Source organism: Ranitomeya imitator, chromosome 2, assembly GCF_032444005.1.
Source record: "Ranitomeya imitator isolate aRanImi1 chromosome 2, aRanImi1.pri, whole genome shotgun sequence".
In the NCBI taxonomy this organism is placed as follows: Eukaryota; Metazoa; Chordata; class Amphibia; order Anura; family Dendrobatidae; genus Ranitomeya; species Ranitomeya imitator.
In genome coordinates, this window is record NC_091283.1 from 250,627,565 (window position 1) to 250,640,007 (window position 12,443).

General features: G+C 44.3%; 1 protein-coding gene across 1 annotated transcript in view; it reads left to right on the forward strand.

Annotated features, from left to right (window-relative positions):
* The window catches only part of LOC138662919 (gastrula zinc finger protein XlCGF57.1-like), a 380,865-nt gene that overhangs the window by 285,399 nt on the left and 83,023 nt on the right, over positions 1-12,443 (forward strand). The window lies entirely within an intron of this gene.

The following is a 12,443-nucleotide window of genomic DNA, read 5'->3' on the forward strand; positions in this document are numbered from 1 at the left end:
GCTACTTCAATAAAGATACACCTATATGAATTCCTTGTTTGTATCTCTCTCTCTTCTTTAGTTCCTTTTCTGGGTTTGGTGTTTTTTCTTTGTTATTTAGTGGTCCCCACTGCCTACTAAACCACACTTCACAAATTATTTCATTTTTATTATTTGGATTTATCAAATTATTTTATTTACCATCTGTGGATTATTCGTATCTGTGTGGTTTTACCCTTTTTCTTTGCTATAGACTACACAAGCACGACTCATTGCACCTGCGCAGTCTGGACCAGAGTGACGCAGCAGAACTTATTTATCCCCCCAATATACCGGCCATGGGGGCTCCACACATCCCGGTATCTCCCCTAATAAACCGGCCATGGGGGCTTCGTGCTCTGCAGCTCCAGTCAGGGTAGAGATGTAGAGCCCAGCAGAGCTCCAGGACCTTTGATGATGTCACCACCATGTGACACCAGTGGGCGGAGTCAGCCCTCGCTGTGTTGACTGCAGGGGTGCTGTATCCATTATAGCCAGCGCCACACTCAGGCAGTAAGTACAGCTGCGCTCACGCAGTACAGGCGCACTTGGGCGGTACAGGCGCACTCAGGCACACTTACACAGTAGAGCTGCACTCGCACAGTAGACAAGTTGACCAGGTTTTTATTCCATTTTCATCTCCTCCATTCAATATTTCCATGAGCCGGACAAGTGAGTTGCAACGGGGTCTACCAAGCTGGGGTACCTCTTTCAGTACCACCCCGCATTTCAGGAGGTCCACTCTGCTTTGGTTGGAGTCTGAATGAAGGACGCTGGCTGGAATTCCTTGATTACATGGGCGCATATAAAAGATCACTGCTTCTCCACGTATTTCCAGTCTGACAACACTTTATTCACAGGACACAGAATATATCACACAGATACAGAGGGCAGGCCAATAGAAAAAGCAGGCCAGACATACATTACAAAAGCCTCAGGTGTCCGGAGCCTGCCGATATTTACTGTGGGAATTACAAAGGTGGGGGGGGGGGGGCGGACAAAAGGGGAATATCGTGTCCCCTCAGCCCAGGGGCGCATCTCACATGGAACCTGTTATACATACATATAACTGCACAACATATTCTGGGTGCTGAGTGGTTCCGTAAAGCTGGCCTCACACTCAGCGTATAAAAATATGGTCCGTAAATTACGGCCGTAATACGCAGAAAAGTCCCCAAAATAGTGGTCCGTATCTCCTCCGTAGGCAGGGTGTGTCAGCGTGTTTTGCGCATGGCATCCTCCGTATGTAATCCGTATGGCATCCGTACTGCGTGTTTTTCTCGCAGGCTTGCAAAACCAACATACGGATATACAATGGATCCATGGGCTAAAAAAATCATAAAAACATGTATACTGTCTATATATATATATATATATATATATATGTTTATATGTCAGTAGACACATATATGTATATATATTAATATTGCATCCAGCGCGAGATAGCTTTAAAGCCGGTAATTCAATTGCCGGCTTTTGCTATCTCCTTCCTAAACCCGACATGATATGAGACATGGTTACATACAGTAAACCATCTCATGTCCCCATTTTTTTTGTGTTTTTTTTTAACCATTTCATACTATTGGATTAATAATGGATAGGTGTCATAATTGACGCCTCTCCATTATTAATCTGGCTTAATGTCACCTTACAATAGCAAGGTGACATTAACCCTTCATTACCCCATATCCCACCGCTACACGGAATGGGAAGAGAGTGGCCAAGTGCCAGAATAGGCGCATCTTCCAGATGTGCCTTTTCTGGGGTGGCTGGGGGCAAATGTTTTTAGCCGGAGGGGAGGGGGGGGCCAATAATTGTGGACCCTCTCCAGGCTATTAATATCTGCCCTCAGTCACTGGCTTTACTACTCTGGCGGAGAAAATTGCGCGGGAGCCCACAACAATTTTTTCTGCCATTTAACCCTTTAATTTAATAGCTAGAACGGCCAAATTTTGCACATACACACTACTAACATTAGTAGTGTGGAATATGCAAAAAAAATGGGGATATGAGATGGTTTACTGTATGTAAACCATGTCTCATATCATGTCGGGTTTAGGAAGGAGATAGCAAAAGTCGGTAATTGAATTACCGGCTTTTAAGCTATCTAGCGCTGTATGAAATAATAATATATATACATATATGTGTCTACTGACATATATATATATATATATATATATATATATATATACCTATTCTATGTGTACACATTTATTCTACCTATTCTATTGTAAGCTGTCAGTGTGATTTTACTGTACACCGCACTGAATTGCCGGCTTTTCTCGCTAACACCGCTGCGTATTTCTCGCAAGTCACACTGCTGGTCCGTGTGTAATCCGTATTTTTGGGGCTTCCATAGACTTTCATTGGCGGATTTTTTGAGCAATACGGTGACAAACGCAGCATGCTGCGATTTTCTACGGCCGTAGAAGACCGTATAATACGGATCAGTAAAATACGCCAGATAGGAGCTGGTCCATAGAGAATCATTGTACCGTATGCAATCTGTATTTTCTGCACCTCTCATACATCCGTAAAACACACTAGTGTGAGGCCGGCCTAACACGTAACATGAGGGATTTCCATTTTCACCTGGGAGTCGCCGGCAGGAACTTGGTGGTGACCCGAGCTCTGCACATGTCTACTGAGAACTGGACTCTAATACGTCTGGGTGGGTGATGATGAAATCCTCGTATCTGCACGTTTGTACACCGCTCATCGTGCCCCCTGAAGTGCCGTATTAATGCAAGCATGACGGAACAAGAAGTGTCAGCGTTATGTGACCCTTAGCCGGACACTGGAAGGGGGTAAATAAGCGAGATTTCGGCATTTTAGCTCCCGGTGTGGAGGCGATAGCACAATCATATGCCGCCATATACTAGACGTCCGGTAACCGGTAATAATTCCCTCATGTGTGGGGTCTATTTGTCTCCAGAGAAATCACACGTTACATTCCACACAGAACATTGTGTAGAAAAGGCGGCGCGAGGTAATTGTGCCAGTAGTGAGGGCGAATAATGGCGGAAATGTCACTGACTGAGGAGAAGTCTCCATGTAGCGTCTTCACTGCGGATCACGTGACCCCTGACTCCTCCCCCCTGTGACCTCATCACAGGTCCTGTGCGCACAGAGCAGCCATATATGTGGAGGGTTGTGGCTAAAACCAAGTCGGCTAAAGGACCTGGTCCCTCTGTGCACTGGGATTTCGCTTTCTCACACAGAGTCGGCTATTTCCTAGTCGGCAGAGGGACCAGGTCCTTTAGTGACTTGGTTTTATCCTGCTCTATATAAGAATGCTGAATCCCAGTAGATAGAAGGCCCCTTATTGTATATAGATATATATCAATCCTGTCATGTCATTTTTTTGAGCCGCAGACTAGATCTGACATCTGATCACACATTTATTTATATGTGACAATTACACGCAAGAATTTTCCCCTTAATCCCAGTGTGTACAATATTCTGCGCCAATCTCATCCGTGTCCCGTTTTATTTTCTGGTGATCATTTTTGTAGATCACACGACCACAGATTTTTTCCATGCATGCACCTAGGAGTGTTTTAACTCTCGGGCGATTTTCCGTTTTTTAACATTTTTTTTCCTTCCCATAACTTATTTTTCCATCCACATCGCCGTTGGGATTTTTTTTTTTATTTTGGCGGGACGTTATTATTGATACCATTTTGGCGCGGATACCATGTTTTGATCACCTCTTATTTCATTTTATTGCAATGTTTGCGGCGACAAAAAAAAACGTAATTATGGCGTTTCGAGTTTACTTCTTGTTATGCCGTTTACCAATCAGATTATTTTATATTTTGATTGGTCAGACCTTTCTGAACACATCAATTCCCAATTTATTTATTTTTTTTTAATGGAGCAAAAGCGATATTTTTTTTTTCTTATATTTTTATGATATATGACGTAACTTGTAGATCACACAACCACAGATTTTTTTCCATGCATGCACCTAGGAGTGATTTAACTCTCTGGCGATTTTCATTTTTTTTATATTTTTTTCCTGCCCATAACTTATTTTTCCATCCACATCGCCTTTGGGATTTTTTTTTTTATTTTGGCGGGACGTTCTTATTGATACCATTTTGGCGCGGATACCATGTTTTGATCACCTCTTATTTTATTGCAATGTTGCGGCAACCAAAAAAAAGTCATTATGGCGTTTCGAGTTTTTTTCTCTTTGTGCCGTTTACTGATCAGATTATTTTACATTTTGATTGGTCAGACCTTTCTGAACACGTCAATTCCAAATTTCCATATTTTTTTTTTTTTTTTAAATGGAGCAAAAGTGATATTTTTTTTTTTATATATTTTTATGATATATGATGCAACTACATCATGCGTTGTGAAGGGGTCAATTCTATAACTATTGGCCAAATGGACCAGGTCCTTCTGCCGACTTGGATTTAGCCTACTCTCTGTGAGAAAGCTAAATCCCGGTCGGCTAAAGGACCAGGTCCCTGTGAGTGTTTTAACACTAAGTCTAGCAGGCTAAGGGACCAGGTCCTTCTGCCAACTTGGATTTAGCCTGCTCTCTGTGAGAAAGCTAAATCCCAGTTGGCTAAAGGACCAGGTCCCTGTGAGTGTTTTAACACTAGATCTAGCAAGCTAAGGGACCAGGTCCTTCTGCCAACTTGGATTTAGCCTGCTCTCTGTGAGAAAGCTAAATCCCAGTTGGCTAAAGGACCAGGTCCCTGTGAGAGTTTTAATACTATAGGAGGCTAAAGGACCAGGTCCTTCTGCCAACTTGAATTTAGCCTGCTCTCTGTAAGAAAGCTAAATCCCGGTCGGCTAAAGGACCAGGTCCCTGTGAGTGTTTTAACACTAAATCTAGCAGGCTAAGGGACCAGGTCCTTCTGCCAACTTGGATTTAGCCTGCTCTCTGTGAGAAAGCTAAATCCCAGTTGGCTAAAGGACCAGGTCCCTGTGAGTGTTTTAATACTAGATCTAGTAGGTTAAAGGACCAGGTCCTTCTGCCAACTTGGATTTAGCCTGCTCTCTGTGAGAAAACTAAATCCCAGTTGGCTAAAGGACCAGGTCCCTGTGAGTGTTTTAACACTAGATCTAGCAGGCTAAGGGACCAGGTCCTTCTGCCAACTTGGATTTAGCCTGCTCTCTGTGAGAAAGCTAAATCCCAGTTGGCTAAAGGACCAGGTCCCTGTGAGTGTTTTAATACTATAGGAGGCTAAAGGACCAGGTCCTTCTGCCAACTTGAATTTAGCCTGCTCTCTGTGAGAAAGCTAAATCCCGGTCGGCTAAAGGACCAGGTCCCTGTGAGTGTTTTAACACTAAATCTAGCAGGCTAAGGGACCAGGTCCTTCTGCCAACTTGGATTTAGCCTGCTCTCTGTGAGAAAGCTAAATCCCAGTTGGCTAAAGGACCAGGTCACTGTGAGTGTTTTAATACTAGATCTAGCAGACTAAAGGACCAGGTCCTTCTGCCAGCTTGAATTTAGCCTGCTCTCTGTGAGAAAGCTAAATCACGGTCGGCTAAAGGACCAGGTCCCTGTGAGTGTTTTAATACTAGACCTAGCAGGCTAAAGGACCAGGTCCTTCTTTCAACTTGGATTTATCCTGGTCTCTGTGAGAAAACTAAATCCCAGTTGGCTAAAGGACCAGGTGCCTGTGAGTGTTTTAATACTATAGGAGGCTAAAGGACCAGGTCCTTCTGCCAGCTTGAATTTAGCCTGCTCTCTGTGAGAAAGCTAAATCCCATTCGGCTAAGGCCTCTTTCTCACTTCCTTTTCTTGCAATCCGTCGCAATCCGTCATTTTGGGCAAAAACGGATCCTGCAAATGTTCTCGCAGGATGCGTTTTTTTTACCATAAACTTGTATTAGCGACGGATCGCAACGGATTGCCACACGTCGCGTCCGTCGTGCTACGGATCCGTCGTGTTTTGGCGGACCGTCGTCACAAAAAAATGTTCAATGTAACGTGTTTTTGTACATCGTGTCCGCCATTTTCGACCGCGCATGCGTGGCCGAAACTTCGCCCCCTCCTCCCCAGACTGCAGAATGGGCAGCGGATGCGTCGAAAAACTGTATCCGCTGCCCACGTCGTGCAAAACTTTCACAACGTCCGTCGGTACGTTGGCCCGATGCATTGCGACGAAAGATGATCTACTAGATCTAGCAGGCTAAAGGACCAGGTCCTTCTGCCAACTTGAATTTAGCCTGCTCACTGTGAGAAAGCTAAATCCAAGTGGGATAAAGGACCAGGTCCCTTGAAGTGGTTTAATACCAGACTTAGGCTAGGGTCACATTGCGTTATGTGACCGCGATTAATTGACTATGTTACACCACGGCATAACGCGGTGTAACGTAGTCCATTAACGCCGCCATAGCCTGTAATGGCGAACGCATCGCTAGCGCACGCCCACATTGGGCGTGCGCTAGCGATGTGCCGTCATTTGAGTGTTGGACCACGAACACTGCTTGCAGCGTTCGCGGTCCGTTCCTTGCTAGCGCAGATCGGGGATCTGCGCTAGCGGGATCGGCTAATGCGATCCCTTTTGGGACATTGCGTTAGTGCAGTCCATAGCGCTATGCGCTAAACGGACTGCCCTAACGCAATGTGACCCTATGACCCTAGCCTTAGTAAGCTAAGCTTAGTAAGCTAAAACACCAGATCCTTCTGCCCACTTAGATTTAGCTTGCTGTATGTAACAAATTCTAGTGGGCAACGCAGTCCAACAGTGATTCACCATCTGATGCACTGTAATGATTCCACTGGTTCACTGTCGGACTTCCGTACTGTAGTGCCCCTGTGTCACGCAGGGGGCAGTCCGGCAATCCAACCTACTACAATGTTTCCGCCAGGTTATGCATATTGCCGGTCACTGTGCTCCTTGAGTTCACCTCAAGTGACAGTTGACAGCTCAGAGGGTTCTGTGATAACCGCAAACTGTAATCTCCAGTGACCTCACAGGTGGTGGCTTCCATGCCACCCTTAGGCCGGGGTCACACTCGGCGTAAGACAATACGGTCCGTAATTTACGGCCGTAATACGCAGAAAAGTCCCCAAAATAGTGGTCCGTATCTCCTCCGTAGGCAGGGTGTATCAGCGTATTTTGCGCATGGCATCCTCCGTATGTAATCCGTATGGCATCCGTACTGCGAGATTTTCTCGCAGGCTTGCAAAACCGACCTCTGGACATACAATGGATCCATGTGCTCAAAAAATCATAACAACATATATATATATATATATATATATATATGTCAGTAGACACATATATGTATATATATTAATATTTCATCCAGCGCGAGATAGCAAATGCCGGCAATTGAATTATCGGCTTTAAAGCTATCTCCTTCCTAAGCCCGACATGATATGAGACATGGTTTACATACAATGAATGAACAAAATGCACCAACCCATTTCCTCAGGTTACCAATGGGCCACATTCCAAGCTCAATATAAACATATTGACCATAAGGTAATAAACCCTAGTCACGAAGTGTATTCTTTAAGACAAAATCTTTATTTAACATACATAAAACAACATATAAATATTAAAACAGTGCCTCACAATCAGATGAAATACTACACCAAGGTGAACAGCGAACATCACAGGTATATAATCTTAAGTGTATTTTATAGTTACCTAGAAATCATCGGATAGATATTTCCTATTTCATATCTCCACCAGAGTAGTAAAGCCAGTGACTGAGGGCAGATAGTCCATGGTTATTGGCCCCCTCCCTGGCTAAAAACATCTGCCCCCAGAAAAGGCACATCTGGAAGATGCGCCTATTCTGGCACTTGGCCACTCTCTTCCCATTCCCGTGTAGCAGTGGGATATGGGGTAATGAAGGGTTAATGTCACCTTGCTATTGTAAGGTGACATTAAGCCAGATTAATAATGGAGAGGCGTCAATTATGACACCTATCCATTATTAATCCAATTGTATGAAATGGTTAAAAAAAACACACACACACACACACACACACATTATTACAAAGTCTTTTAATGAAATACAAACACAGGTTGTTGGAATATTTTATTATCCTGGTAATCCACCTGAAGACCCTCGCTCTGTAACAAAGGAAAAATAAAAAAACAACAATATCTCATACCTTCCGATGATCTGTCACGTCCCACGATGTAAATCCATCTGAAGGGGTTAAAATATTTTACAGGCAGCTCTGCTATAATGCAGCTGTGCTCCTGCCTGTAAAACCCCAGCGAATGAATGTAAAGTAGGTCAATGACCTGTAGTTACCTTCATTCGCGGTGATGCGTCCTCTGCTGGTTGTCCTCATATGACCTCGAGGCTGGGAGAATATTCTGAAAAGTTCCCACGCTCGAGGTCATATGAGGACAACCAGCAGAAGTGTCTATCAGCCATAGGCCGGCGTCACACTCAGCGTAAGACAATGCGGTCCGTATATTATGGCCGTAATACGCTGAAAAGTCCCCAAAATAGTGGTCCATAGCTCCTCCGTAGGCAGGGTGTTTCAGCGTTTTTTGCGCATGGCATCCTCCGTATGTAATCCGTATGGCATCTGCACTGCGTGTTTTTCTCACAGGCTTGCAAAACCGACATACGGCTATACAAGGGATCCATGTTTAAAAAAAACCCAAAAAACATATATACTGTCATATATATAAATATATATATATATATATATGTCAGTAGACACATACAGTATATGTATATATATATATATTAATATTTCATACAGCGCGAGATAGCTTTAAAGCCGGTAATTCAATTACCGGCTTTTGCTATCTCCTTCCTAAACCCGACATGATGAGACATGGTTTACATACAATAAACCATCTCATATCCCCATTTTTTGCATATTCCACACTACTAATGTTAGTAGTGTGTATATGCAAAATTTGGCCGTTCTAGCCATTAAATTAAAGGGTTAAATGGCGGAAAAAATTGGCGTGGGCTCCCGCGCAATTTTCTCCGCCAGAGTAGTAAAGCCAGTGACTGAGGGCAGACATTAATAGCCTGGAGAGGGTCCATGGTTATTGCCCCCCCCTGGCTAAAAACATCTGCCCCCAGCCACCCCAGAAAAGGCACATCTGGAAGATGCGCCTATTCTGGCACTTGGCCACTCTCTTCCCATTCCCGTGTAGCGGTGGGATATGGGGTAATGAAGGGTTAATGCCACCGTGCTATTGTAAGGTGACATTATGCCAAATTAATAATGGAGAGGCATCAATTATGACACCTATCCATTATTAATCCAATACTAGTAAAGGGTTAAAAAAAACACACACACATTATTAAAAATTATTTTATTGAAATAAAAACAAAGGTTGTTGTAATAATTTATTCTACGCTCAATCCTTCTGAAGACCCTCGCTCCTTAACAAAGTAAAAATAATAAACCAACAATATACATACCTTCCGAAGATCTGTAAGGTCCCACGATGTAAATCCATCTGAAGGGGTTAAAACATTTTGCAGCCAGGAGCTCTGCTAATGCAGCGCTGCTCCTGCCTGCAAAACCCCGGGGAATGAAGGTAAAGTAGGTCATTGACCTATATTTACCTTCATTTGCGGTGAGGCGCCCTCTGCTGGCTGTTCCTGGAGCGTGGGAACTTTCCTAGAAAGCTCCCTGGCTCGAGTTCATATGAGGGCGCCCTCTGCTGGTTGTCCTCATATGAACTCGAGCCTGGGAGCTTTCTAGGAAAGTTCCCACGATCTAGGAACAGCCAGCAGAGGGCGCCTCACCGCAAATGAAGGTAAATATAGGTCAATGACCTACTTTACCTTCATTCCCCGGGGTTTTGCAGGCAGGAGCAGCGCTGCATTAGCAGAGATCCTGGCTGCAAAATGTTTTAACCCCTTCAGATGGATTTACATCGTGGGACGTTACAGATCTTCGGAAGGTATGTATATTGTTGGTTTATTATTTTTACTTTGTTACAGAGCGAGGGTCTTCAGATGGATTGAGCGTAGAATAAATTATTACAACAACCTTTGTTTTTATTTCAATAAAATAATTTTTAATAATGTGTGTGTTTTTTTAACCCTTTACTAGTATTGGATTAATAATGGATAGGTGTCATAATTGACGCCTCTCCATTATTCATTTGGCTTAATGTCACCTTACAATAGCAAGGTGACATTAACCTTTCATTACCCCATATCCCACCGCTACACGGGAATGGGAAGAGAGTGGCCAAGTGCCAGAATAGGCGCATCTTCCATATGTGCCTTTTCTGGGGTGGCTGGGGTCAGATGTTTTTAGCCGGGGGGGGGGGGGGCAATAACCATGGTCCCTCTCCAGGCTATTAATATCTGCCCTCAGTCACTGGCTTTCCCACTCTGGCGGAGAAAATTGCGTGGGGGCCCACGACAATTTTACCCTTTAATTTAATAGATAGAGCCCCCAAATTTTACACCAAGACACTTCTTACATTACTAAAGAGGAATATGTAATAAAAGAAGAGATATGAGATGGTTTACTGTATGTAACCATGTCTCATATCATGTCGGGTTGGGGAAGGAGACAGGAAAAGCCGGCAATTGAATTACCGGCTTTTCTGCTATCTAGCGCTGCATGAAATATATATATATATATATATATATATATATATATGTATATATATATATATATATATATATATATATATATTAATATATGTGTCTCACTGACATATATATATATCCCTATACTATGTATAGACATTTATTTTAGCTATTCTATTCTAACCTGTCAGTGTGATTTAACTGTACACCGCACTGAATTGCCGACTTTTCTATAGAACACCGCTGCGTCTTTCTCGCAAGACACACTGTTGGTCCGTGTGTAATCCGTATTTTTCTCGCCCCCATAGACTTTCATTGGCGATTTTTTTTTTTGCGCAATACGCTGACAAACGCAGCATGCTGCGATTTTCTACGGCCGTAAAAGACCGTATAATACGGATCTATAAAATACGGCAGATAGGAGCTGGGCCATAGAGAATCATTGTACCGTGTGCAATCCGTATTTTCTACACCTCTCATACATCCGTAAAACTCGCTAGTGTGACGCCGGCCTAACTCTCGACTCTGCCCTGTCCATCAAACCGCACGTCCAAACTCTTGCCACCTCCTGTCGCCTCCAACTCAAACATATTGCCAGAATCCGTCCCTTCCTCTGCCCTCAATCTACTAAAACGCTTGTGCATGCCCTCATCATCTCTCGCCTCGACTACTGCAACACCCTCATCTGTGGCCTCCCCTCTAACTCTCTTGCACCACTCCAGTCTGTCCTCAACTCTGCTGCCCGGCTAATCCACCTCTCTCCTCCCCTCTGCAAATCCCTCCACTGGCTCCCAATTCCCCAACGAATCCAGTTCAAACTACTAACACTGACCTACAAAGCCATCCACAACCTGTCCCCTCCCTATATCTCTGAACTATTCTCCCAATATCTTCCCTCACGTAATCTTCGATCCTCCCAAGACCTCCTACTCTCCTCCACACTTATTCATTCCTCACACAACCGCCTCCAAGATTTCTCCCCAATATCCCCCATCCTCTGGAATTCAACACCTCAACACGTCTGATTAGCCACTAGTGCCACCACCCTCGGATCCTTCAGACAGAACCTGAAAACCCATCTCTTCAGGAAAGCCTACAGCCTGCAATAACCATTCTGCCACCTCCCCACCACCAGAGCTGCTGCACCCCCGACCTTCTGTCTCTTTCCCATTATCCCATAGAACATAAATCCGCAAGGACAGGGTCCTCTCCCCTCTGTACCCGTCTGTCATTGTAAATTTGTTCACTGTAAATGATATCTATAACCCTGTATGTAACCCCTTTCTCATTGACAGCACCATGGAATTAATGATGCTATATAAATAATTCATGCCAGGCTGCCCAGAGGCAAAGACAAACTGTCCTCTGTGGGAGGTGTATGGTCTATGTCCTCCCTGCCATGCTCCAGTGATGCCTGTGAGCTACTTTGAGTGCCACCCTGTTGTGTTCACGACATGGTGAAGTGTTGTTCCACAGAACTACTCACCCGTGCGTGCTGCAGCTGAAACTCCAGTATTGCTTCTGCTCGCACAGCCTCTACAGCGTATGCAACTTTTGAGTTCCACCTTGTTGATATGTCGCATATGAGGCGCTGATCGAGAAGGTAGAAGTGAAGCTGCAGCGCAGACCGTCGAGCAGCTGCAGGGTGTGAACGCCATAATCGTGCACAGACGACCTCTCACATATGGGTAGTTTTTAAGAAAGATTTGCACCACTAAACTTGACACATGTGCCAGGCAAGGGATGTGGTCAAACCAGCTACACCTAGAGGTGCTACCAGATTTCGCCCGTTATTGCACACCACCAGGCCTGGATTTAGGTCCAGCAGCACCAACCACTCATCAGTCTCGTTTATTCCTTGTCCACAGCTCTTGAGCAATATGGAACTTGTCCCCCAAAATGATGAGTTT